Source organism: Cygnus olor, chromosome 10, assembly GCF_009769625.2.
Source record: "Cygnus olor isolate bCygOlo1 chromosome 10, bCygOlo1.pri.v2, whole genome shotgun sequence".
Lineage (NCBI taxonomy): Eukaryota > Metazoa > Chordata > Aves > Anseriformes > Anatidae > Cygnus > Cygnus olor.
In genome coordinates, this window is record NC_049178.1 from 438,688 (window position 1) to 465,707 (window position 27,020).

The following is a 27,020-nucleotide window of genomic DNA, read 5'->3' on the forward strand; positions in this document are numbered from 1 at the left end:
AGAAAAATGATTACTTGTGTTTTACATCATAGGTTTTGTTTCCTTTAATCTTTCCTTTGTGATCTTTCTAAGTCTTTGTTCTGTAAACATACTACTGCATGACAATAGGTTACTTACACGACTCACACTTCTGATCTGTTGATGTGTTTTCTTAGAAAGAATCAGCTGAATTTGAGGGGAGGAGTAAATTGAATTCATTTGAATTCCTTTGAATTCAATTCCCTTGAATTCCTTTGTATACTTATCTGTTTTAGGCTCTCTGAAGTGCAAGATGTACCCAGAGAGAGTGGTTAAGTTATGGAATACATTGAGGAACCTTATTGGAGTGAGGATAGACACAGACACAGATTTCTAGGTTGGAAGAGACCTCAAGATCATCGAGTCCAACCTCCGACCTAACACTAAGCACTCCACTAAACCATATCGCTAAGCTCTACATCTAAACGTCTTTTAAAGACCTCCAGGGATGGTGACTCCACCACCTCCCTGGGCAGCCCGTTCCAATGCTTAATAACCCTTTCGGTAAAGAAGTACTTCCTAACATCCAACCTAAAACTCCCCTGTCGCAACTTTCACCCATTCCCCCTCGTCCTGTCACCAGGCACGTGGGAGAACAGACCAATCCCCACCTCACTACAGCCTCCTTTAAGGTAACTGTAGAGAGCGATAAGGTCGCCCCTGAGCCTCCTCTTCTCCAGGCTGAACAAGCTCAGCCGCTCCTCGTAAGACTTGTTCTCCAGACCCCTCACCAGCTTGGTCGCCCTTCTCTGGACTCGCTCGAGCACGTCCATGTCCTTCCTGTAGCGAGGGGCCCAAAACTGAACACAGTACTCGAGGTGCGGCAATGGATGGACTCGAGGATGTAAAAGCTACAGATCCCATAGAATTTATGCTTGTAGCACTGTTTATTATGCTTAAAAGTGCATTTGGTCATATTACGTGCTATCTTTAACATTTATTTTAGAATTATTTTCATTTAGTCATAGTTTCCATCAGATAATAATACATAGCTAAAACTTATCTTAGAACATTCATTAGAATAGGAAAAGAAAACAAAACTTGTTAGAGTGTAGAAATTTGTGACTCCGACTGGAAAGAGAACTAGATTGAGAGTGATTTATACATCTCCATAGTTGCTCTGCACAGTCTGACACCTTAACAGTGCCATCTGATAGACAGTCTTTCATCACTTGATCTATTCGGGGAGAAGTCATATTTCTACCTTCTTAGAGACTTGAAAAAAAAAAAAGTGATGCTATGTTATTAATGTAAAATATAATGAAAATAAAAGGGGAGGGGGGGGGGAGGAAGAACCATCCCTGAGGATTTAAAAAGTACAAAACCCAAACAAAGCACCAAACTATTTAAGATGTAGTGTTAGTGTATACATTGCTCATCATAAATAACAATTACCTTATGCATCTCATTTGAATCAGTCAACACAAAACTAAGGAAATCACAGAAGAGTGTGAATGTATCTTCCAGAACTTCAACTCTTGAAATATAACAAATATATTTATATGTCCAGTGGTCTGTGTTGCCCACAATTTTGGCACGTCTGCTTTTTTATAAATTCTCTTAATTTCTTTCCTAGTCTGTTCTCTTTTACCTCTCTCCTACCGATTAGGGAAGTGAAGCAGAAGTTAAGCCAGCAAACTGGCTGGGTCTCCCCAGGAAATGAATGCTGAAGCCGGGGAATCAATCTGCATGAGCTCCTCCTCCATTTCCTGGCCACTGTGTGTTCTGCAGAGTGGCTATTCATTTCAGTCCGCTTTGCGAATGGAACAGTATTGGAAGTGAAATTGGAGTGTCTGTTGAAAGATTTGAATGAAAATAGGAAAATGTATGTTACCACGCTAATGTGTTAAGCAGTTTATGTTTAAAACATGAAGTGCTGGAAACTGCTGCAAACAGCTTTGGCCAAATCACCTTGAGAAAGAGACAGCAGGAAGTGAAGAGGCTTAGAAAAAGGGTAGTATGGACATTTGTGTGCAGAGTACGCCTTGTGTAAGAGGGTTTTCAGTTCTTCATTTAAGACCAGCTGAGTGCTTGGGATGGAAGAGTTGCCTTTAGATATGAGACTTCTAGCCCAAGCAATCTTCCCTGAAAGCACAGACCCTGGTTCAAGCCAGACAGATCTGGAGAGCTAGTCAGATAACCAGTCCTGTCTACCTCGTGCAAGGTAATTAGTGTTTTGTGTATTTTAAAAATTCAGGGGGATCAATTCAATTTCAGGTGTGGGCAAGACTGTACCTCAACATTGGGTAACTTTTTATCGCATCACAAGCTGTCTCTTGAGGAGGAAGATCTTAATGCTCTTAAAGGCCATTGCTTTCTATTTTCCTTCTGTTTTTAACTGTCTTGTAAGATCATGTTGGTAACCAACTGAAAGAAGTGTACGCTTGATTACATAGTATTAATGTGTTGATCTAGACTGTTCTTTTATATATAAAAATGATATTTTAGGATCAGGTCAAAGAATTAAGACTTTAGTCAAGTTGGTTTGTAGTCGTGGTGAAATATAGTTCATACTTCTCAAACCAATGAACTTAATGAAGCCTCATCCCTGTATTCTTCTAGTTATACTGGACACGTACAAAGAACGTGTCCCACTTTTGCTGCCTCCTACCTGCATTTCATAGTGAGGTACAACTGACAGAACTTCTTGTTTTGTGCTTTTAAGTTCCTTTGGGGCACTATTTGGACAATTTTAAAGGCAGGATATGAAGTATCATTAGTTAATGATCTGACCTTGTATGGCAGATGCTGTCTTCCTACTTAAAAACCTTACAAAGAATTTAAGAATGTACTATTAAGCAAACATTAAATTAACAGTCATGTTGAGTGCACTTACTGTGGTCTTAAAATTACAGACCTTCACCCAGAAGGCAATAAGGATTTGGATGTGGACCTCAAACCCGAACACACTTTTTTTTCCAGATGCATTGTCCTGTAACACCCCAGAAGGAAAATGTTCTGGAAAATTATTCTGTACTGTCCTTTTCGTATGAAGGCCTCTATTGAATCTTTTTATGATAGCAGTGCTTTCCAACTGTATAAGCGTTTTCATAAGAATACTAGAAGAGACTAAGAATCTGAATAATTGCAGTTATTGTTGAAGTTGCTGTAAACTGACATCTCTTATTGCCTCCAGCACCATCTCCCAAGAAAGCTCTAGAACTCTAGAAGAAGGGTTTGTTTAACCCTCCCCCCCAACGAAGTTCTATTTTTTTTAACCTATATAACTCCAAACCCCATTTTGTTGTTTTAATAGCTAGTCTTCTAAATCCTAAAATAAAACTGCCATTTTCAGCACATCACACATTTTAACTAAGTTGAAAAGCTGATGGTGAGAGAAATCCATTAGCAAGGTTTGTTGTAGGAGTCATGCAGCCTTTTATCCAGACCAAAAACCCAGGCACTGAAGTTGCATAAGTTTGACTTCCAAGAAACAGCAACAGGCTAACCTGTTGGCAATGTGTGTGTGTATGTATGTGGATGTGAAAACAAGAGAAGAAAATGCTATGTCATCTTTACACCAAAACAACAAAAAGAACCCTGAAATCTGCCTCCTAAAAGGAAAAACTGCTTTTCATTTGCTAAAATTTTTCCTTGTACACATCTTAAACTGTGTAGCAAATAAGTTTTGTCTTTGTATTTGCATGGCTTAGGTGAGTAATAGTAGTGGGAGTGTATAGTAGACACTAGAATATGCCTAATAAACTCTCCCTGGAGCTTCACCTGAAATTAAGATTGATAAAGGCAACATGGAGTGTTAGACCAAACCATTTAATGAAACAAGGTTTCTGATTTAGTAAACAGATGTGAAGTTGTTGAAACAATCTGACTCCTTTCTTCATCTTCAGAAAGAACACATTGCCTTTGATCTACTGGAACTAGAGTTTCTGGTCACTAACTTATCTAGTCATCTCCTAACTTTAGAGATGTATTTGTTGCCTTGTGAGATGATTGTGATGAAAGGTTGATATTTTTTATGTTGACAGTTTGAGCCTGATAGTCTGACGTGATTATAGAGGTTTCGGTATATTTATTGTCAAATATAAAATTTGACAATGAGTATAAATACATAACCTATCTCAGCATTTAAGATTTTAAGATTTCGTTAAAACATTGAAAAAGTAACCCGTGTGTACTCTGAAGGGCATATACGCCAAAATGTGGGTATGTTTGAAAATACTCAGAACCAAATCCTGTCTGTGTTTTTCTTCCATGAGTCATCCAAATGAGGTTAATGGCATTAGCCGAGTGAGTTCATAGAATCATAGTTGCAGTGAATGGAATTAGATTTGAAAGAAAGAATGAATCTGGACTTCTGACAAGTGCTTGGTTACACCGATCAGAAGGAAGTAGTTCACTGTAGCTTTTCCGTAGATGGGGCTGACTCCTTCACCCATTTGGCTTACCTCCACTTAGCAGCACATAAGTCATCACACGTAAATCAGTTGCTCTTCAGATTGTTTTTCTCCTCCCTGAAACATAAAGTCTAAAATACCAATAAAACCAGACTTTTTTTTTAGAGCCATTGTATTATGAATATATTTAGAATAGTTGCTGGTTCTGTGTTTTAGTGGCTATTGTTTCAAGATTAAGGGTATTATTAATATAGGCAGTTTATCTTAACTCAGGGGACTACTTACTATTAAGCATATTTATAGGGTTTGGGCCCTTGCCTGTTCCTTCCACTTCCATGCAAGAGTCGAGCAATATTCCTGTTGGTCTTTTAAAAACACTTCATGGTTCTTATTGAAGGCAATGAAGTGATAAATAAAAAAGAGGCGTGATCCAGCAAAGTGTAAATTAGACATACTTCCCTAATTACTGTTAAGAGGAGTGTATATTCAATACCCTATTATAGATAGTAATGAGTTACTAATTTTTTGGGAGGTGTAGAAAGACAAAATTTTAGTGTTTCATATTCTACAGACTCACGAGAGGTAAGGGACATATCTGTTGTGTTTTTAATTGCTCTGCTTTTTACACATATACTTGAATTTATTTTCTTTAAAGATATGGTTTGTATTCTGACCTAGGCACTTTCGATATTAGAAGATTTTGCACACAGTCCAAGTTCCAATGCTATAATTCAGAAGAAGAAAATCTAGTAATTGACATATAGAAAAATGCTTACTCAGTTTGCTGCTACTATACTTGGTAATTGCAAACAGGTTCTTCTTAGTGGTATGTCACTGAGTTCTGGCTAGTCATCCTCTGTTAGGAAAATTCTTATGCTGCCATTGCTCTGCTGTGCTGGCAAGCTGATTCCTAATTCACTTCAAGAAAGTATTTCTTGTGAAAGTGTTTCAAGTGGGATTAATCCTTGCTAAAGTGAAAGGATATCTTACTAAAGGGAATGTACTTCACACACTTTTCTCCTTAAAAATCTGCATTTGCACAAAGCATTATTTTCATCTGTTAATAGATAATTAACAAAAAACATTTCTTTGGTCACAATGCTTTAATCAGCCGTGGTTCTTGATGCCTTATATTTCCCTGAATACAAATTTATTTACAAAAACAAGTCGATCTTTGTTTTTAGATTTATAACAATGATTTTAAGCTAAATGATGTTTTTCTTTTTTTTTTTGGCTCATTATTTAACACAAAAATGTATTTGAAAAATCTTCTAAAGATAATGCATCAAGAGAGTGAGAGCTTGCGTAATTTCTCATTTCATGCTATCTTTTCAGCAAGTTCCTGCAAATAGTGAGTTAATTACATTTCTACTTGCTCTTTCATTATTCAGCTGAATTTTTACAAGGTTTAATAACATGGATGCAGTGGTCTTTGGTTGCTGAACAAGAAATAGCCTATCACTTACTAAATACATGAAATTATTAGAAAAAAATGTTATTAACTTGTGCTCTTATTTGCCTCATAACCTTTTGTGACTATTGGTAATATACAGATGATATTTTAAGACTGAAGTTAAATTGAGTTCAGATTTCTCCCAGAGAAATTGTTTAATTACAGATGTATAAAACCCATAAGAATTAGTGTTGATTCTTCAGGATTATTTTTGACCAGAAACAATTGTTTGGTAATGAAGCAGTGCATTGCCGTGGTAGCAGAGTAAGTCCAATTATGGTTCATATGGTTTGGCTGTGGCTGTCTTTAAAACATGGTTCTTGATCCTTCTTCACCAGACATTGGCAGCAGATGCCACTTACTGGAGAGCTGAAGTGCAAAACTTTTTTTTCTAAAGCATGAATCAGTTTTCTAAGTTCGTAGAACTGACTAATATAGAAGAGGTTTTAGTCACTTTAGTCATTGCATTGAATGAATAAATAGCCAATGACATGTTATACAAGCAGTACATACTAAAATCTATTAGAAATTATGATAAATCCTATGATTACATTATTCTTTTGTAGCATTATTTACATTAAAATAAAGGTTGCATAAAAAGTGTTATGTTTTCCTAGAAAAACCGTGCTATGGAAATGGGAGGTCTGGGTAAACTTGGTGTATTCTTTTTTCATATATCCTCTTCTCAAGAAGTGGATATTAAAAAAACAAAAACAAAAACACTTATGCAATAGTCCAAGAGTAAAGAATTTTTTTATTTGCTTGAGTTTCCACAGTTTCTTTCCTTTTAAGTTAGCAGATGGTTTATGATCTGCAGTCATATAACTTGTGAAGTATAGAGTACTGTAGGGTCTGTTTTCTCCATTAGCTTCTGATTCTGCTATCATACCTTTTTCAAGATGCTCGTGTCAACTCTCCATCGGAATAGTATAGTTTCTTTAAAAAAAAAAAAAAGAGATGAAATCCCCTGAATAGTGTTAATATTAGTGTTCAGAGTTACAATGGGAAAACAATAGCCCTGATCCCATTGAAACCCGAGCGCAATGATATGCACGCTTATGAGTAGTGTCTGTGAGCATCATATAAATTTCAAAGCATAGGGAGCTGTATTAGTCAACCATCTCAACTCTCCTCTCTTTATCACAAACCATTCTCCATGCATGGAGATTACTGACAATAACTGGAAAAAGTTAGCTCTGTACTTCATTATGCAAAGATAAATGCAATGTGTTTCCTTAATACCCAGCACCCTTCCCAGACATCACTTGTCCAGTTGCATACACCTTGCTTTGTTTCCTCTGGAACAGTTGGACTTCTGCAGACCTGCGTTTTCATGCATATGCACTGTGAGGTTTATGACAACACAGGCTTTGCAGTATGTGAAAATACATTCAGCATTGGAAGTCACTGACATCCAAATTACACTTCTCATTTACAAACTGTTCTATGAGTTGCTTCAAATCATCATAGAATCATAGAATATCCTGAGTCGGAAGGGACCCATAAGGATCATCGAGTCCAACTCTGGCACCGCACAGGTCTACCCAAAATTTTAGACCATGTGACTAAGTGCACAGTCTAATCTCTTCTTAAATTCAGACAGGCTTGGTGCAGTGACTACTTCCCTGGGGAGCCTGTTCCAGTGTGCGACCACCCTCTCGGTGAAGAACCTCTTCCTGATGTCCAGCCTAAACCTCCCCTGCCTAAGCTTCACACCGTTCCCACGGGTCCTGTCACTGGTGATTACAGAGAATAGGTCACCTGCCTCTCCACTCCCCCTCGCGAGGAAGCTGTAGACTGTGATGAGGCCTCCCCTCAGCCTCCTCTTCTCCAGGCTGAACAGGCCCAGTGACCTCAGCCGCTCCTCATACGTCTTCCCCTCTAGGCCCTTCACCATCTTCGTTGCCCTCCTCTGGACACTCTCCAACAGTTTAATGTCCTTTTTGTACTGTGGTGCCCAGAACTGCACACAGTACTCGAGGTGAGGCCGCACCAGCGCAGAGTAGAGCGGGAGGTATGGTAATCTGCCTTCAAATGAGATACAGTAATCTGCAGCCAGAATTGCCTGTTATGGATGAGAAGCTTTGTCATTCTACAGTTTCAAATGTTGAATCTCTTCTAAAATCTCTCTGAGTCCTCTTTTTAAAAAAAAAAAACAAAACAAAACTTTTTTTTAAAAAAAAGTTTTTAAAAACTTTAAAAAAAAACTTTAAAAAAAAATAAAAAAATTAAACTTTAAAAAAAAAACAAAACTTTTTTTTTTTTAAAAAAAGGATTAACCAAGTATCAGCAAGTACCTAACTCGATCTGTTCACATCATTCACGGCAAGTACGTAGACTTATTTTAGTCACTAGATGGCACTCTTGAATGCAGATTGGATTTTATTCTGGCTTGCATCCCTTTCGCAGATGATCGTGCCCTATTTATCGTAGCTCATTTTACAGTGATAGAATGAATTAAGAAGAGCAATACCTTCATTTCAATTTAATGGAAAGATGCTCACAGGAATTGTATTCAGTCTGTAAACAGAATGCACTTTAGAATAGCTGCATCTAAGATTCTGTGCAAGTAGAGTAAAAAGTGAAGTGAAGCTCTGTACACAGCAAGTCAGCTATTATGTCCGAATAGTGGAATTTGGCCCCAATCTTTTAACCAAGGTGTGCAAGTTACTTTAATTTACAAACGTAGTAGCAAACTAATGTCGTCTTCCTCTTTTGAATGAACTAGAGTTTCACCATGGTACGTGCTCTCACGTACCCTGACCACCGAAACGCCTTGTCACTGATCCCATGTGATTGGAACCTGGAAGGTGGACAGTGGAGAATATCTCAAGTCACGCTGTTGTGCCCTGCTGCATTTCAAGATAGGCTTGTAATAACTAGCTTTCTCAGAAGCTTTTCTGTCTGTGTAATGGCTTGGTAACCTGCAACCCTTCGGAAGAGGCCACGGCAACACATACATAGGGCATGGTTTGTGATGTAGTTGGGGGTCTTCTGGCAAGAAACCCCATCTATAGATGTAGCCTTCATGAATATGTGGAATGCTTCCTGTAATTCATTATATAAATGGAAATACCTGGCATTAGATGAGAAGGCTATCTAAATGTCACCAAACTAAATAAGCTGTGGCAAGATTTGCAGCCAGGAAAGTAAATAAGAACAACTAAGAATTAAAACAAAAAATGTGCTTATTGGATAATTAAGTTGACAAACTGTGTGCCTATATACCCACGTTTCTTATGTAGCAGTATACATAGTATCACTTTTATAGTACTGTTGCTATAGGTAAAGTCTTCCCAGTTTTTCTGTTACAGAAATTTGAAGAAAGCTTCCTTTGACCAAGATATTTCATAGCTTGTGTGTAAGATGTAATAGCATCACATGCAATTTTATTTTTTATTTTTTTTATTTTCACTTGCACTTTCCAGGTAGTACTTTGAGGCCATTTAAAGGCCTTCATTATGTACAGTGGGAGAGGGTGAGCAAGAAGGGCACTTGTCAAAATTATGTAGAGAAATAATGTACTCTGGCAAAGCTTCATATATTTTGTAAAATCATATTTAGTTCTCCTGCAGATATATTGTTTGCTGATATGACCCCTGGTGCTATGGACATAAGAGATACTGCCTTTTCAAAGAAAATCAGGAAAGTGTGTAATGTTCTGGAGCAGTAAGAATAGCTGTTTGCATCCTGCCTCAGACAAATCGGTGGTGAACAAGGTAACAAAGCAGTAGTTTCGAGCAGTATTGCAAAGATGACTGGGGGTTTCATTTGGAAAGAGAAGTTGACTATTAAAGGTCTGGAAATTATCTTTTAATCACCTTTCATTGTAAAATAAGTTTTAATCTGTATGGGCTGGTCAAGTGTACAGGCAAACTATGATTGTTCCAAATGTTAGCAATGTTTTAGCAAGATCAAATTCAAACAGTGCTGAATTAAGCCAGTGTTTATCACAGCTTAAGGCACCTTTGTGACACAGGGTTCCCTCATGGCTTCAGCATTCCTTGTTTTGAAATGATGGTGCAGAGCCTGCCATTCAAAACAGTATTTTCAGTGAGAAAAGACATCACTGTTTTGCATCATAAGGCTCCTAGGCTATATGTTATTCCTGATCAATTTATTTCCTAAATACTCATATTTCAACTTTTCCCTGCTTACATTTTTACAAGTGATTGTGGAAGTGCTGGATAGAAGAGAACACCCAATATGCTGCCTCCTCAGTTGTTGCTTTTGCTGTCATTTATTGGACATCCATTTTGGTGAAGAATTACAGTATCCTTGGGAATTACCACACTGACAATTTCCTAAGATGGTAGTTCTCATTCTTCACTTTTTGCCCTTGCATAGATGTCTGTGAAGGTTTTTGTAGCCCAAAGAGTAACAAAATGGTGAAGAAACTTGTGTTTGGAGATGTTTCCTTGTGTTGTCGTGCAGTTGCCCAGACACACCACAAACCAGTTTTTAGTGTTGTAGAGCCCTCTCGGGAGACCTTTTTCAGAAAGGAAGTGGAATCTGTATTCTGTTTAAATGTGTACCATCATAGCACAGAAAAAAGGATTTTTATTGCAGTCGCATTGTTTTTCCCAACAAAAAAATCGATCTGTTTCAGTGTATTGATTGACTGAACACCTGCACATGTTTGAGTCAGAACAATCAGTTTGTTCTCAATTATTCCTCGCTTGCTTGGACAGAGTCATTTTCAGCTCTCAACTTGAAAAGGGCATATTTTCACATAGGAGTACATCTGGCAGACAAAAGGTTTTCCACTGATAACAAATCTCAGAAACCATTGTCAATATAATGTTACCCTTCAGCTTCTCAACAGTATTGTGAGCATTTACAGTGGTCTTGGCAGTGCTTATGTCCCACCTGCATCACTGAGGCACAGGATGATTGGCCAGAAAAAAAGGAAATCTTACTAAGAGATTGGGAACAGATAAACATACTCCCTCTTGTGTGTCTTTCTTATCTCAAAATTTTAACACCAACTCAGATGATAAGAGTTTATGAAAACAATGGAGGACTTCAGGATGGTAAGATGGAGCTTCTGGAGGGATTCCAGACTGGGGCTACTTTGCTCATTTGTTTCCATGGGGCCCTTCAGCATGAGGGATTTCTTGCCTCTGTCACATGTAGATGGAAGCCTGGTATCACATGCGAACTTGGTCTTTAACTTATTAGCTATTTCTTCAGAATGGTTTGCATTTCAGCAAAGTCTAAAAATAATGGATTCAATCTCCAGAACACCTGGGTATTTTTTTTTTCTGATGGAAAAAATACGGAATTAGATACTTTCATAAAGCTTTTTTTCTCCTCTTACAAATTTCCTCTGGAAACAAATTATAAATATTTTATTATTAAACTGGGTATTCCAAATGTCTGAATTTATGGTGGTTGAGCTTCACAGGAAACTTTGCTTCAATTTAACATTGTGGAGCTTTAACTAATGCAAAATGTATTTGAGTGTTTCCTACAGTCTCCTCCCACTAGAATCACTGGGCAGGATGACAGCCTTAAACTACATAAATAAGGGAAAGTGCAGGCTAAGTAATTATGAACGGTAGCAAGCAGGGTTTGGGACTGGTATGTACATTATCATGTGATTATATTAGGGAAATGCTTACCAGTTATTTAAGACATGCTAACAGCCTTAGCAGAAATTCTCCAGGGATGCTAAACGGAAGGACTAACTTGATATATTTGGTTTGCCAGTTGTGGCGGTTGTCCTTCTGTGGATTCAGTGCAAACAGGAATATCGAAGAGTTCTCCAATCTCTGACTGGTCTGAGATCTCTAAAGGATGGTTTCTCGAGTCAGTGGTCAGGTTAACTAATACATGTGTTCTTCTCTGGTCCTTCAGCAGACTGCTGCACCAAGAGGCAGCAGCAAGTCCCAGTTAGATTTATGAAAGACTTTTTTTCCCCTCCCCACAAGAACAATCCCCACCACTACGCACACTCCTTCTGTGGATCTGAATTTAATACTACAGCTCTAACATGTTGGGGTCCTTTGTCTCCCATCCCTTTCCCCTTTCACTTTGGAAGTGGAATTCCTTCAGCAATAACAGTATCTGTCAGCAGCAGGGTGAAGCAATGGAGACCTTTTACGTCAGACTCTTTTGTCCCACTGTGGTACTCTGTTGTCTTTCATTGTGAGGTGATCTTAATGAAGCCATAATTTGAAAGTTTTGCCCAAGTTTGTTTCAGAATTCCACATTTAATCAGGTTGTATCCTAACCTGTACTCCTCCTGACACATCCATATCATGAAGAAATGATATCGGAAGATATCTTAGGCACTTAGATATCAGAAGAGCCTTGTTATTTGAAGGTTGAAGCCCTCCTTCCCTAAACTGTTAATACTGTGGAGCACAAAGTATTTGACTCTCTCTAAATGTATAAGGCTTTGCTATCAGTTATCTGATTTTGAGCACATTAAGAACTTTTATTTCCAAAAGTGCTTCCCACATGCTGCTTGGGACTTGCAGGGAAACAGTCACAGGGACAAGCAAACAGGGAAAGGAAAGCTTACCAGCTTTCTCTGCCTTTCTTTTGGATGCTTTGAGGCTATGTGAATTCTAGTTCTTGTCCTCTCCCTTTTATCACTTCCACAGTCAACTGTACTCTGAGCAAAGAAAATGCAGCAATAGGTCATGCCTTGTTCTTTCATCTTTTATGCTGTGAACATATGTAGCTAGAATGCATGTGCAGAATAACTGGCAGCTGCTACAGCTCTGTTGCAGATACGTAAAGCATGTGGCTAACCTTGTGTGCCTGGCTGGCTGTCACACCTGTCCAGCTACACAGCTCATGCTTGGGCTATTTCCCAACCTCCAGTCTGCAAGGGGAATGATAGCCAAATATTTACACAAATACGAACAGTACCAACAAAATCAGTGTAATGTACAGAGCAGACTTGTGTCTGTCTTTTCTAAGTGAGTTTCCTGGCGACAGGGCACTAATAATTCCTTGTTCTTTCCTTACTTTCCTCTAGACCTGGAAAGTCTTAAGTTTCAGAAATGCTCTCAGATATTGTGGAGGTTGACAATTCCCACTCCCCAGCAAAGAAAATTGATTTGTTTCTATATCAGTGTTCATCTAATGAAAATATAAATCTTCTTTTCCTGCAGTCACTTAGTATTTCTGTACATTCATGTTTGTCTCCATTGTATTTTTAATTAATCGCCATCCGATGAAATGCAAAATTTATTACATATTATCTCTGTGTATTTGCTGTGCATGGTACTTTGCATAATGTTTGTTTTTCTGGACAATTAACAGTTGTAAAGGTTTCTGTTATCCTTAAGCTAAGACTGAGCAATAACTAGTAGGGTGAAGATTCGGACAAATATTGTAATATAAACGAGAAAAAAATTCACTAATAATTTTAAATAGAGCGGTTACTTCACAAGTCTCTTGTAATGTTCTGTTAAACCTCTTCTAATAAGTAAGAAGACTTTTTGTGCAGCCCTTAAAGTTTTTGGCTTATTTTGTAGACTTCATCCTTAGTGGAAGTATCTTGATGGAAACTCTAATGTTGTTCTGAAGTGCAATAGGATGTCTGGTTATACACTTGCTCCAGTCCATCATATGCATTAACTATAAATTTTTAATTTGCCTGATATATGGAGCATAGACAGACTGGTCTGGATATTTTCTTTTTATGTTCGTTTGCATTTAGTTTCGGAACTGCCAATAAGAACGTGTATATTGTGTTAGTATATTGTGTCTTTTATCAGATGTCTAGTTGTGGGGGGTCTTAAAATAACACGATATAAGGCAACATTAGCTTTCCCTCCAATTTCTCCTCCGTGGATCAGTAACAGTACATGAGTGGATTTCACATGATATGCAATTATTATTAGTAGATGTAACTACTTTAATTTTATGACAGCTAGTGATTTGATTTGCAATTGGTGTAATTGCTCTGAGATTCTTTGCAGTTTAAGTATATTTAGAATACAAGGAAAAAACATTGGTAGAATTTTAGCGCAGCGGTGTACAGAAAGAAAATATGTGCCAGTTATCCAGTTAAAAAATGAAAAAATAATCAGTTTATTTTACCTGGGACATCTACTATGGAAGTAAATGCCATAATGCCTAAAATATTGATGTTCTTTTTATGTCTGAGGATTTTTTTGCAGAAATAAGGAGTACCTTATTATCCAGAATTTATATTAAGTGTTAAGTATGCAGTCCATCACAGAAGCTTTGCAACTGAGTTGCTATTAACAAATGTTCTTAGAAACTTAAACAAAATAATATAGTACTTTTTAATAACATGGTATTTGTGGTATGAATGGATCTGTAAAATGTGTTGGGTGATAATTTCCATTAGTGATGTTCTCTTTTTATGATAGATTTTAACTATGTGAAATAGATAAAAAACAGAATGTTCTTTCTCAGATATTTTAGACAAACATTGCATTTTTTTCTGCAGTGTTTTTCTGTTAAACTGTGATTATCTCCATCTTTAAATGTTCTGAGAAAATGATAATACCCAAGCTTCTGTCTTGTGTTCTTCACGTTTGTCTGCAAGTGCAAAAGTAATTTTTCTTTGTTAACAGTAAAATTTGTATGAATGGCAGAAAGAAGAAAGCTTTTTTTTTGATTTGTGTTGAAGTTTTTCCTCTATAGAGAGCCTATTTTATATTTAGAAATAAACTTAAAGACAGACTGTCCATATTTTGTACTAATTTTGCTTTTTGCTTGCCTTCAGAGCTTTAGGTGTCTGAATCATTCCTCCCACCCTTCAATATTTGAAGCACTGTACATCTTGATTCTTGGCACAAAATAAAAATAAATTTAGAAACTGACACTTGTGGAGTATAAACAATACATGTATATAGCTTGTTGAAACTGCATATCCTTTTATAGAATGCCTTGCAGCCATGGAGATATACTTAAGATATTTTTTTTTCCAATGCTTTCTTGAGTGAGAAATCTACTAAAACCTTGCTAGCAAATGGAACTACCTGTAAAAGTTAAAAATAAAACAAACAACAACAAAAACCCACAAAGTTTTAACCTGTATTAAATCAATGATATTAAAATAATGGTTTGTGTACTCTGGCACCTGAGCAATGTCATCTGTAATGGGATTGTTTCATTGTGATAAAACTGGAAATTAATTTTAATAGTGTAAAATATTAAGTTAAAGATATTTTGTATTTCTCTTTACTAGCAAGTTCCTGAATGACACAAGACTTTAGTTTTTTTTAACACGTAGAGGCAGTCTCTCACCTAGCCTGGAAAACAGCAAGATTTAAATGAACAAAAACAAAACAAAAACCTGTAAAGAACAGAACTCTGGGAACTGGCTAGGAGTCCTTTGCAAAGAAACTGAGTTATTGATTGACCTTGGAGGATGGAATGAAAACAATGAGGTGTCATTAATTTTTTATAATTGCCATCACTATAGGTGATAACTGGAAGCAATATGTCTTGTCTTGAAAACATCCTTCCAAGGCTGTTTTAGATGCCACTATACTAACACAAGGAAGCAGAAAATTAGCATGCCTATATTTTACTCTGTTAATCTTGTCTGATTTACTGCACTGAGAAACTAATTCTAACAGACTTTTTAAATTTTTTGAGTAAGTAGTTCTGTGACTACTCAGTGCTGGAAAGTCTGTCCAGGATGTTTTAAGTGTTTTTATAAAATAACACTGAAGTAAATAATGATTTAAAACTCTACTTTTTTTTTTTTTTTGGTAACACTACAGACTATGATTTATTTCTTGGTGGACCATCTGTTTCATGTACTACTGCTTAATTATGAGAAAAAAGAAAAATAGAAGCAGAAAAGGCAAAACATATCTGAAGGCAACAGAAAAGTCTTCTACTGTAGCATACTACTTAGCAAATAGTGAGGCATAACAGGAGTAGATGTGGAGAGCTAGGCAGTTGGTACTGAGGATGTTTGGGATTTGTGCTGGTTTGCATCCACTCTGATTCTCTGTGCTAAATTCCTGAACATAGGTGCAGCACATAAGAACTAAAGATGGGGACAAACAAGATACTCTTTGACAGCTAGTGGAACTTTTTTTTTTTTTTTTTTCCTTTTTTCTTCTCAAGGAGAGGTGGAAAAAGTGTAAGAGAGAGAGGGGAAGAGAGAAGTTGCTTTTGTGCTTTTTGTCAAACATTTTTTAATTTGACAAGGTATTTGCTGTATGTGAAACTTGTGCTAAGATATTTTTTAATTTTTGTATATAATAATTATCTTTTGGTCATATTTGTAATTTAATCAGAGAAATTTTCAGAAAATGTTTGTTAGGTTCAAATAAATTTAGTTTCCTTCTAGACAACTTAATAGACAAAGATCTTTTATTATTAATGTTTGTTACTTCTTTTCTTCTCTACTCCCCTTCCACTCAAAGTAGGTACCTTTTAAAAAAGTATGCTACTAAAGTAGCGTAAGAAGAGTAGAGCTAACCACTCAGAAATTTAGAAGTAAAAAACTTTGGTTTTCAGTAGAACCTCTAATGTCTTAATTTTTACAGAATAGATGTTATGTTTCCACAAGATGCACCTCTAATAAAACAAAACAAAACAGTTCAGCTGTTCCATACTTGGGTCAGGTAATCAACCAGTGTTCTTTTTGGCAGAATGTCTGTGACATTTGCTGTAGAAACTGGAAGAAAGTGTACTGAATGAAGCAGGACAAGAAAGAAATAGTGGTATGGTAGATTAAAGGGGCTACATGTGACTTGAGAGCTGGCTCTGTCACAGCTTTTTTCCTCGTTGCTGGGACAGTTGTTTCGGGCAGAACTCTTGCAAATGTCTGCCTGTGTGCTTCTGATTTTTCTGGCTTATCTTCCTTTTGAGTTTAGGAATTCTGTAAATACTACATGTTTAGAATTGCAGGTAAGGTTATTGGAATCCTCAGATAATCTATTGAAAATAATAAAAAAAAGTAAGTCATCCAGTCACTGGGGCATTGCTCACTTTGCCTGTTGATCTGCATGCTGAAGAGCTCACAAATGAGAAAGCTGTGAAGTCAGGTCTGTGGAATCAAAACATCTTTCGCTAGGAATCTGGGAAGGATTATTCTGAAATAGCCACATGAAGAGTGGAGAATACATATGTAACTTTCCACAATAAAATTCAAAATTTAATAACAATTTACACTGATTACGTTACAAATGTAACAAATTTTAAGGGTCTGTTCATTAACATAATAGCTGTTTTCTCTCTCAAAAATGAAATAAAAATATAAAGATCAAGATTATAAAGTTATGATCCATAATGTATTTAAGATGTATCGTGCTAAAGATAATGTGATGGGTTTATAGAACTCTATCTGTAGACCATTAGGCTGTAGTATTGCTCTTTCCTAATTCCTATTACTACAATAGATTGTTTAGTTCATGCACACCATGTTCAGTCAATAAACAAACATCCAGAGCATGTGGCAAGTTCATTTTCCAGAGGTTTTGGAAAAATCTAATTAGATGAGATAATGTAGTGTTACAGTAATGCAAAAGCTAAAGTATAAAATACATTCACTTGTAATCTGAGCACTACCCAGACTGCTTTCTGTTAAGTGTTTTGTGTTCGAAATTACTTGCATTAAAAGCAGCAGTGCTTTCTGATGAAGGAAAGCCGTTTGAATGATGCTGTTCTTATTACAATTTTACTTCATCTTGAAAAAATGTAATTTCATAACTTAAAATGTTCAAGAGTCTTTGTTTTCATGTAATATTACCAATGTAGTGGTAGAAGAGAGATGTACTTGTTCCAGATTTTGCTTGGTTTCTTTGAATAGGCTCTGCTGGTATTTCAGGACATTTGGAACTGAGTAGGATATGATCTTTAATTTCTTTAGGGTTAATCTTGCAGGACACTGAGTAAAATTTGAGAAATTAATTTTAGGAAATAAAGCCAGCAGAAAATATGTACAGGGCCTGGACTTTTCACATGAAAGTACATCATTTATGCTTAGAAATATGTAGAGAGGCAAACTTGCTACCTGGAAGAGCAATATAGATTAACTAAATATGTCCAACACATGTTATTTCGTAAATTTGTCTTTCTTTACAAATATTCTTAGACTCTGCAAACCTCTCTCTGTTATCAGATACTTTGTACAGAAGGATATGTCCTTGCATTAAAAAGACAAGGAAGGAAAAAAGACAGATTTAAGCCTGCAGAAAATAAATCCATAATCTATTTACTCAGTAGATGTGAACACCATTACCAGTCCCTTCTTATATGCTACTTTTACAACTAGTCTCATGTCTTTATTTCATATTTCCATATAATTTATGTAGCTTTATTTTATGTAATTCAAATTCTTTTATGTAATTATGGCAACATTATATAATTTATAATTGAACATGTAGTCTTTAGAAGGCAATGCAGTTAATAAAAATTGTTCTTCCTGGTACTTTTGAGGATCTTTCTTCCACTTGAAAAAATGCTTGCAGTTTTAACTCAAAATCCTCCATTTTGTGGTATTGCGTCTGCATGTACTGCAGCTGTGCGCAGTACATGTATGTGGGATGATCTCTCAATTCTCTTCTGCCACTCTTGAGCACAACAGGGTCACTTTATTTCTTGGCTGATTCTCCTATAAAGCTGCCTCTCATTTAACTTTGTGAGTTCAGCTGGCTAATATCAAGCAGGTAAACAGTTGCACCATACAGCAGTATGGTTAAATAAAGTTACAGGTGCCTTTTCCCTACATCTTATGTTATTCTTGCAGTTTGTGAGAAATTAATTTGTCAGTAGGTGGCAGGAATAACAGATGCTTCATTCCTATTCATCTTTTGATCATGTTGTTGCCTTCAACATTATCTTTCTGTCAGTGAGAACAGAGTTAGGTTGGAACAGAGGTGCAAACCTGTACAACGCAGAACTCTCAAAAGTAAGAAAATTGATTTTTACTCTCCAAGGCTCTACTTAAACGGCAACTGCTTGCTGCTTAGCAGCTCAGGGTTTTTCAGAGTTACTGGAGTGAAAACTTGCTAGCTTTCCAATAGCCTGATGGAAGTTCTGCATTTGTGGGAATGTCATATTTACCAAAGAAATATTTCAAGATTGGATTAGCAATAATCTGGTTTTGTGTGCACTAGTGTTTTCATGATGATGTAATAAACTTAGTCCCTGAGGAAATTAGCAAGAGTTTATGGAGGAAGACGCTTTTTATGTTTAAAGTGACTGCCCTTCATCCAAACCTGAGTCATTGTCCACTTTGTAACTTTGGTGCTTCTCTGGAAATCAGGTACATGCAAGCTTCTGAAAAATGAACAGTGTTTGCATGTTTTTTTCTAAGGGACAGGTGAAGAGAGTTAACGGCAGCGATGATGATACAAGAGCTCAAAGACCAACTTTCAACAGTAGAGAGGGAGTGTGCTATTCATCACTGTAGGGTGCTTTCAGGAAAAGGGAAACATGATTTTTGATCTTAGATGACATAATCATGTGTGTTTTTTATTGTGTCCGTCATTTAGTTGCTAAAGTATGAAAGGAGTGGGTAGGATATGCTCTGAACATCTTCAGTAAACTGAAGTCCAAGAGGAAGATGGAGAATGCTCTTTAGTTCAGAAAAGTGTTAATTTTGAGCAGGACACTTCATATCAGTGCTGGCAGTACAGAGGCATTTCTAAATGCGTGTAGAAGGGAAATGATAAAGGTCTGTAACGCCTACAAGGATCAACACCTTCCATTATTTCAAGAAACATTTCATGTAAATGTTTTGTTTTTAAGTACCTATATTTTTAAATTACAACTAAACCTCAGGAAGTCTTACTTTGTAAGTATCAGCATCCTGCTCTATTTAACTTTTTCTTTATTTCAATAGAAATGATCTGCCAGACTGAAGTAAATTGAGACTAAGTTGCCATTATACCATGGTAATCTTTTTTTGTGCATGCACATGAAAGCTTTATCACAGATAACTGTCTGGAACTGAACATTATGATGTAGACTTTCAAAGCAGTATAGGAAAGGTAGTGTTGAGTAGTGCTCCTCAATTGCAATAGGACTTCTCTGCTTAACTTCCGTGGGATTCTTTAATTATTTCATCCCACCTTCCATCCATGAGAATAGTCAGATCCTTTCGTTCAGATGTGAATTTCTCTGGTTTTGAAGGTTCAAAGGGTTTTGAATAGTAAGAGAAGCCTGAGAGTTGTTTGTATTCACTGTGCTATCTGGAAAACAATTTGCTTACTCTTTGCATTTATTGCTGCCATGTATGAGGTGCTCCATCTCTGTTGCTCTACCTTCAGTCTTTTTATTGGGGCAGTGTCTTTTACTGCTCAAACTTGAAAATTTTGGTCTGTAGTCAAGCACCTTGATCCATGTTTACGGTCCTTAAAGACATAATCTAATATTACAAGTACAAAGCCTGTTTTCCCCTCAGCTAATATCTGTAGAGAAACTTTTAGATGAGTAAAGGTAAATAAGGATTAGCAACCAAATATGGTTATAAACATCTATATTTGGAAGGTGGTAATTGAACCACCAGTGCTGATGCTTGCATAAACAGTGAGCTTAGAATATTGTGTGCAACTATTGGAAAAAATAGGTAGTTAAATACCAGGAAAAGCTCTACACTGAGAGTAAGGCTGAAGAGTGTTTATGAATAATTTAATATACAAATAAGCCAGATACGTTGTAATTATTTTTTATAAAAACAAACAATTACAAACAAACCACCACCACCAACAAAAAGCAAACAAAAATGAAAAATATCCTAGGTAATCTTATTCTAACTTGTAAAATATTGTTTATTCTAAATAGATCAAAACAAACTAATTGTTAACTATCCAGTAAGTGATGGTAACTGAAAGAATTTCCAAGACTGATTTTGAGAGCTGTTCTATTACAAAAGAAGGTTTATAGCAACGATATACTGAAATGCTGAAAAAATAAGAGATACAGATTCTGAGTTTTGGGACTCATTCCTGAAGGTAGGAAGGCGAACCAACATGTTAAGAGTAACTTTGAACTTTTTTCTGCTTTAGTTTCTTAGCAAAAAATGTCTTTAACTTGTCACTTCTCCTTTTGTGAAAGTCATTGATTAATAAAACAAGCACATAAGCTGGTACTTACTCTGTATATAGGGATTATTCTGCATGCATACAGCATCTGCAGATGCAAAGAACATCAGGGTGTAGCAGAAGAACTAAAGGGGTCCTTCGGGGTGGCCCACTTCTTCCAGTGAACACAAGGTACTCCTCATGACTGCAGCCACAGAAGTCCTACAAGCTTTTCTGTGGTAAGTTTGCCATGGCGAAAGAATTATTTGTCAGTTACTCTCATATTTATGTTTTTCATCACAGAATTAACATCTTGTGCATGTATTTTGGAATCATTTTACTTTTCTAATTCTTCAGTTAAATTTATTTTATCATCATTATCATTACAATGTCTCTGCTTTTTTTTTTTTTAAGTTGTTGAATAATCATACAAGCTACAAATGAATTCAGGGTTCTTTTTTTCCTTTTTCTGTATTACAGATACTATGATCTGGCAGGAAATGTCTTCATAAGAGAAGAGTCAGAAAAAGAAATAGATGATCCAGCTTGAAAGACTAAATTGAAGAAGGTAATGATGCAGGTCTTTGACTCGTATTTCTTCCCATTTGATATGATAACTAGCTGTCTTAGAATGCTGCATGGTAAATATTAATGAAACAAAGTACAGAATCATTTTACCTAAATTGCTTTGTTTAAAAAAAAGAGAATTAAAGAACCATTATACCATTCTTTTTTAGATCACCCCTATGATGAGATCATCCAGTGTACTGCCGGTTTCCTTCTAGAAAAATGTGGAAGATATGAAGATCAGAAGAAGCTTGCTCAAAAAAGATTACAGAGCACTCAGTTTTGCTTTAGAAACACTATTTCATGTTGTAAACTGTTTTAAACAAAATACTATCATCCAAAAGTGCAATAAGATGAAGAGCTTACAATAAATGTATATAAACCTGCCATTATTTTTAAATGTTTTTATTACAAATGCAAAGAAATTAATGTGTTGTTTTTCATAAAATGATCCTCTTCCAAAACCTTGCTTACAGAGATATGGTATGGAGGACTCGGACAATTAAAGAGACAAGTGCACATATGAAGCCTAATTTTTAAATTCATTGTTGGCATGTTTGCTATTAAGTAGGAATATTATATCTTTTATATATATAATATTATATCTTTTTTCTTTTTGTTGCCTCCAGGTAATGTGAAGTTTATCTATGATACCTTGTGGTAGCCTTTTCTATTCTGGTATGCTTAACAGGCTTGCATATAATTTCATTTGCAGTGACTTTGCATTAGAATGTTGTCATTGATTAGTATTACACTTGGCTTACCCTGATGTAAATAAGGAAAGAGTCAAACCACTGGTTCGCGCAGACCTACTGACCACTGAAGTTCAGCCTTGAAATTCAGTCTTCTGAATAACGGCACACAATATCTGAATAGAAAATGAATAATGTATGTGAAGGGAGCTTTTAGCATGCTGGGATGTGGACTATGGACCTGTTGCTGAAGAGATTTCTGTTAGGCAGGAGTCGATGCCAAGAATTTTAGACATTTGCGGGATAAGTCTATCAATTGGCAGGATATGTAAGGAAGTGATTTTGGAAATGGAGGTTATGTGGTAAGACATAGGGGCCTAGGAAACCTGCTAGATTCTACTAGACAAGTCCATAGAGAGCTGTAAATAACTAGATAGTATTTGACCAAGAAGGAATGGAACAAGTAAACTATGAAATAAATTGTTTCTGTAATATGTCAACAGAGTTATGCTGTTGGCAAGTTTCCACCAGGTAACTTTTTATACTGTCTAGGTTTCAGTTCTTACTCCACACAGTTTCTCTTTTCTTTGTACTGTTAGCTTACATCTCATAGTTTTTAACCCAAAACTATTTATAGCTCTTTGCTTTGAATAATCTTTATATACAAGCTTTGTTATCTGATGTCACCGGAGCTCAGGTAATAGTTGTCTATTGCTGTATTTAAATTCAGGAAAATCTAACAATTAATAGAGTTGCTAGGTAAGTTACTAGATTTTTTTGTTGTTGTTATTTAGTGACAGTATCATACAGTCTATATTCACTGAGAGCTCCTACAAGCACAGTATTAGCAAGTAAAAATATGTAACATGATATTTATACCTAGTTTGAGGATTTCGTATGTTCAATCAGTAGTATGCACTTAAACCAGTGAAAGAAAGTAAGTTCAGGCTCTCTAGTGATTTATAGGAGGCATAGATCAAATTCCTCAAAGGCAGGATTGGGAAGGCATGTAAAGTAAACTACCATCTCTGAAAGGATTGTTGGGACTGACCTTGTCTAAGCCCATAAAAAGTTAAGGAATAGATATGAAATAAATGAGAAATGCAACATCTCGATCAATGGTAAGACAAAGAAGGGTTGTGTAAAATGAACATGAGAGAACTGACTAAATCAGATTACTGTTAGACTCTGTAATAAGTGTGGATTGTACAGTGTGAAAGTAGTATGGAAAAAAAGTCACTGTGAGCTATGGAATCCCTACAGAGAATGTCAAGGATTAACAGAAGCTTACCTCCTAATGGAAGAGTATTGTATGAAAAACCGACAACGGAAAGATTGATAAATCATAAATATATGCAAGTATGGGGTGATGCTCACAGCTTTGGAGCTTAGAAGGTTTCTGATAACATGATAATCAATGAATTAATAAGGTCAATGATTATGTGCTAATAACAGGGCCTAAGATCAATTGGTGCAATAAAACTATTTTAACTTCTGGAATATAGTGGACTATATAGTGGAGACTTGGCAATGTGATATAGATAAGTGATTAAAAAAAGTGATATAAAGCCAATGTTGGATGAAATTTTACTCCTTATGTTTTAGTTTTCAATTACTTAGTATCTTTTACTTGGCTGTTTCAAAGACCTTTACAGATGCATTATTAATATGTCAGTGAGATGTATTATATTTTGAAACTAATTTGTAAACAAAAGGCAGAAAAAGACCTCTTCCCCGCCATTGTCATACAGAGATATTACAGCCTGTGTTTCAGCACACAGGCTGAGGTTTGCTTGGCATTCTGTTCTGGGCTTTAATCCATAGAATATTATAAAAAGAATTCATGTGGTATATACTTATCTACACATTTTTATTATGCTAATTTTATCAATAAAATAGTATCTCAAATGTTTAATTATTTATTAGGTGACCATTAAATAGAGAGGTGGCTTAAATAGAGATCAAGATTTCTTCAAATTTTTTTTTCTGTGTGTGTGTGGTGGGGGTGTTGTTGTGGTTAGGTATTCTCAGCAGCAGATGTTATTTTCCAAAGATAATGGCTCTTTTAAAGTTGAACTTACACAAATACATATCTCCGTGGTAACACTGTAGATTCTTCTGCCAACCTGTGCTCTTGTAAATTTGCTTGTCAAACTGAAGGTAGTTTCACAGTTGCATAAAAAGTCTGTCATGCAATTAGAATGTGGGAATAAGTTGAACAATTTTACTGGCTATTTTGCTTGTAAAAGGATGTACTGTATATCCTTTGTCATTTATTTTGCAGGTATCTTATGTACTTGGCTCATTCGTGGGTTGGGGGAAAAACGTGTTAAGAAGGGAAGTTCAAGATAGAGGCTGTACTGCAGAGCATATATTTAGCGTAAGACAAATGTGTTGGAGAAACAGTTTATTGGTTAAGACAATTTGAACAGATGATTCTTCCCCTATGTTATGAATTCTTTTCTATTCAGTAAATCTCTGCTCATTAATGAGATTATTAATGATAATCAGACATGTATTTATTTCATGTCATGAAATGGGTTTACATTTGGTCATATCATTAGTGATGGGCTGCAAGATTCTCAGGAAAATGATAGCATTGTGCAGGCTGGCATAGCTGTTCATCCAGTGGGCAAAGGGGAAGAAGCTGTGGGTTAAATAAATTGTTCTGGTTTCCTACGTTATTTTATTTCTAAATATATACATAGATATCAGATAATATATAGTGCATAATATTTTCTCAGTATATTAAAACATTTTTATTTGTTGAAATCTATATCCGTTTTCAGCCCTTCCTCAAATCTGGCCCCAAAGTTTACCAAAATGCATACTTACTCTGAGGTAATCTTTGTGCCTAAAAATAAATTAAAAATGGAAAATTTTAAGTAACTGGTTTGTAATTGCTACAGCTTCTGTTTGTTACACAGTGGGATTTTTTTTTAATATATAATTTAATTGCATGAGAAAATGAATAAAATAAACTTTCTTTTGCTTTCATTAAAAAAATGTGGAGGAGAAGTGCATTGTTTTAAGGAGACAATATCAAATATTTTTATCCTGGTCATGATTTTAATGCAGGTAAGGTTCTGTAGCATATTTTATGCAGTGAGCAAACATTTTTTTTCTTTCTTATGTTTCAGTTAGTTTTTTTCTTTTTTTTTTTTCTTTCAGATTAAAAAGGTAAGAATGAAAGAAAACTTGAACAAATGAATTCAAATTACCATGTAATGGTTTGTTTTCCAGGCAGTGGAGAAAGAATTGGAGCAGGTGCTAGGTGGATTTTTTTTTTTTTTTTTTTTACTATTTTTTAAATTTTACTAAGGTGAGCTGGTGTATAAACTTCAGTTTAACAGACTCTTGACATACTTCATAAAATTATAAGTGTTCATGTGGATTATAACTATTTGTACAGGTTGTCGACTATGTGACTGGAATGGTTCTTTTCTGTAGGTATGGTAGCTCGTGCAGTATGGTTAGCATGCAAGTCCTAAGTGACGTTATGTGATAAATTGTTTTTGTAGGTAACACTAGAGGTGTTTCTGTCACTACAGTATTCTCACACAAAATCAGGTCTATTTTATATAATTCTGACTGAAATATATTTCTGTAATGATTCATTGAGATTCTTCCGTAGAACATAAGTTCAAGTGAAATACACGTTCTATATTCTCAAATGTTGCTTCTTTCCCGCTGAGAGATACTGACTTAGTTGGTGCACCTCAATAAGTTGTGACTGACAGGTAGGTCTGCATTGACTTGGGTTAGATTTGGTTTCTGACAGATCCAAAAATGGGATTTTTTTAAAAGGTAAATGCAAAATATAAATTTTTTGGCAAACATGAATATAGAGTTTAGTATTCAGTTAAAAAGTTTGATTCTTTAAATTTGAGTTGTATTCTCATAATTTCTTTTAAAAAAGATCAAAGGCAATGGAAAATCAATGCAATTTCAAATATTTTTTCGCAAACATTTCATTTAATGCTTTGAAATTAAAATTTTTTGATTGCTTTATACTTATAAGGATTTTTGATGATAGTTTAAGAAAGTAGAAATGTTTGTGTTGCATATAAGATTTTTCTTAAAAAACAACAAAAACAAACTTGTATGAAAAATTATTCATCTCTTATCCAGAATTCAGTTAATGCTCTCATGTTCCTCTCTGAATTATATTTCCATAGTCTGTCAGCTGTAAACAATTTTTGTTAATCGGTGGCCCTTTTTACTGCTATGTCACTCATATGTATGCATAAGTATGCACAGTCATCTATCTTAAAGTATTATGTTGTGCATTCAAATTGTATGTAGTGGAGAAAGCTAATCAAATAATGTTCATGTTTATATGTTATATTGCAAAAAAGACTTCAATGGATACAGAATTCAATGCTTAGACAATCCCTTTTTTTTTTTTGTGTTTATTTGATCCAGCAATCCAATGCTTTTACCTGCACATGTAATAACTGCTTGAGAATGTACAGATGAAATTTGCCTGAATATGTAAGGGAGATAATTTTGGTAATTTCTGAAAGCTTTTACATTCCATTATTTGACAATGTGATAACTGTAGTCTTTATAATTTTTTTTAAATACATATCTGTTTTTTTTCTAATGATTATATAATACAACAACAGGATCCCATCTTCCCATCTTGGAGATGTTAAAATCTAAATAAAAGACAGTTATAGATGTACATAAAAATAAAAATACAGAACAGTAAGCATTTGACTCTAGAGTGCTTCATTTTGCAAAGTTACCATAATGTATAGATATCAATTTGAATATTTATGTTCACCTTATGAATATTTATGTTCACCTTATGATTAACTATTCCTCTTGTAATATAAAGTAAATTCCAGCTATCGGGTACTTCTTGCTTGTAAACAACACAGTTTCAAATAATGTTAGGACTGGCTTTGAAGGTACCAAATGGAAACTCAGGAGTCACAATTTCATCCTA

At 35.5% G+C, this 27,020-nt stretch overlaps 1 protein-coding gene and 1 long non-coding RNA gene across 18 annotated transcripts in view; both read left to right on the forward strand.

Moving 5' to 3' along the window:
• The window catches only part of ERC2 (ELKS/RAB6-interacting/CAST family member 2), a 511,348-nt gene that overhangs the window by 70,682 nt on the left and 413,646 nt on the right, over window positions 1–27,020 (forward strand). The gene's annotated exons all lie outside the window — the stretch shown is intronic.
• LOC121075504 lies at window positions 20,906–21,729 on the forward strand. Its single transcript, XR_005822992.1, has 3 exons — window positions 20,906–21,046; window positions 21,288–21,375; window positions 21,545–21,729. It is a non-coding gene; the product is annotated as an uncharacterized LOC121075504 (long non-coding RNA).